Genomic DNA, 2,248 nt, shown 5'->3' with positions numbered 1-2,248 from the left:
TGATCCACGTTGGCCTCCAATTTGGCCATCCTCCTGCCTCACAGGCCTGTACCAGCACACTCTTCATCAGGGTGCTGTCTGTGGGTTGTTTAAATTAGCACGTATAGCAATTACAACAAAACTTGGTTCATGACAACCTGGAATACAAATGATGTCTGAGCATTTCCTCTTTCTCTGAGTGTTAGGCATATGACAGTTAGTGGGCTTGCTAAGATCTAATCCTAGACTCTCTCTAGACAGTCCTGTCTGAAAGTGTCTGCTCTGATTCACACTGTAACTCACAGCTTCTAAGAACTATGGTTTGCAGTTGTGTGACATGTGACTGAATTAAGAAAAAAATGACAACAATGAAATATTTCTAAATGGTGCACAATGACCAAAAAATTACTTCAAAATCAAATGCATAATTAATCTGAGGTGATTTTGTTAGTCCTTACCCATGTCACACAGCATGACTTTAAGAAGCCTTGGTTTTGAATATACAAGGAGCACACTTTGTAGTGTGCCTGCCTCCACACTGTGTAACACCAGGGTACAGTGTCTGAACACCTCACATTCAAGACTATTGTATAAGTTTCAGTGTTTTTACTGTACATATTATAGAAACATGATAGTTTAGTAATGGGGGAAAAGATGCTATTTTCCTGCCATCCTTCCTTAGCACAGAAGTATTGAATTCATGCATTTGGATCATATGGTAACAGAATGTTTGGGTTTAAAAATTACAATCCTATAATTGACAAGAGAAAGTGAACACCAAGTCCAACCCCTAGCCAAGAAACTATTTGCAATTGAAACCTGCTAAGAAAGGGAAAACCAGTTCCCTCCAATGGAGAGTCATCGACCACATTCCAGGACGGACTCTACTCCAGGGCAGGCTCTATGCCCAGGAGTAGTTGCCAGCACAAACAGACTCTATTTTTTGTATGTATGTTGTTTTGTTTTATTTTGAATTTTAGTTTGCTAGCCTGTTTTTATTTTTTTACTTTATATTGTGTGTGTTTTTGTTTGTTTTTGTTTTTATAAAGAGAGAAGAGAGGCTCTCTGCTCCTTCCTGTTGCAGAGACAGCCACATCTTATACAGTGCCAACCTTGTCCCTTACACATGATGGAGATCAGAGTGAATGGATTTGGCCATATTGGTTGCCCGGTTACCAGAGCTGCCATCTCATCTCCCTCTGGTAAAGTGAATATTGTTGCCATCAACGAACCCTTCATTGACCTCAACTACATGGTCTACATGTTCCAGTATGACTCTAACCACGGCAAGCTTAATGGCACAGTCAAGGTTGAGAATGGGAAGCTTGTCATCAACGGGAAGCCCATCACCATCTTCTAGGAACAAGATCCTACTAACATCAAATGGAGTGATGCTGGTACTGAGTATGTCGCGGCATCTACTAAAATCTTTACCACCATGGAGAAGGCCAGGCTTCACTTAAGGGTGGAGCCAAAAGGGTCATCATCTCCATCCCTTCTGCTGATGCCCCCATGTATGTGATTGGTGTGAACCACGAGAAGTATGACACATTACTCAAGATAGTCAGCAATGCTTCCTACACCACTAATTGTTTATCCCCCTGGCCATAATAACTTTGGCATTATGGAAGGATTCATGACCACAGGACATGCCATCACTGCCACTCAGAAGACTGTGGATGGCCCATCTGGAAAGCTGCGGCGTGAAGGCCATGGGGCTGCCCAGAATATCAACCTGGCATCCACAGGTGCTACCAAGGCTGTGGGCAAGGTCATCCCAGAGCTGAACAGGAAGCTCATTGGCATAGCCTTCCATGTTCCTACCTCCAGTGTATCCACTGAGGAACATGTTGTCTCCTGTGATTTTAACAGTATTTCTCACTTCTCCATCTTTGATGTTAGGGTTGGTATTGTTCTCAATTACAACTTTATAATGCTCATTTCCTGGTATGACAATGAAGATGGCTACAGGGACTTCATGGCCTACATGGCCTCCAAGAAGTAAGAAACCCTGGACCACTCACCCCAGCAAGGACACTGAGAGCAAGAGAGAGACCCTTGGTTGTTGGGGAGTCCCTGTCCCAACTCGGTCCCCAACATTCAACATCTCCCTCACAGTTTCTATCCCAGGGTCCTAAGGAGTTCTACTCTCTTGAATACCATTAATAAAGTTTACTGTACCCACCGAAAAGGAAGAGAGAGGAAGAGAGAGAGAGAGGGAGAGAGAGAGAGAGAGAGAGAGAGAGAGAGAGAGAGAGAGAGAGAGAGG

General features: G+C 43.5%; 1 pseudogene; it reads left to right on the top strand.

Moving 5' to 3' along the window:
- Positions 1 to 1,105: 1,105 nt before the first annotated feature.
- The window catches only part of LOC110326122, a 1,953-nt pseudogene continuing 810 nt past the window's right edge, over positions 1,106 to 2,248 (top strand).

This window comes from Mus pahari, chromosome 9 (genome assembly GCF_900095145.1).
Source record: "Mus pahari chromosome 9, PAHARI_EIJ_v1.1, whole genome shotgun sequence".
Lineage (NCBI taxonomy): Eukaryota > Metazoa > Chordata > Mammalia > Rodentia > Muridae > Mus > Mus pahari.
This window is presented reverse-complemented; position numbering and strand designations above follow the sequence as displayed.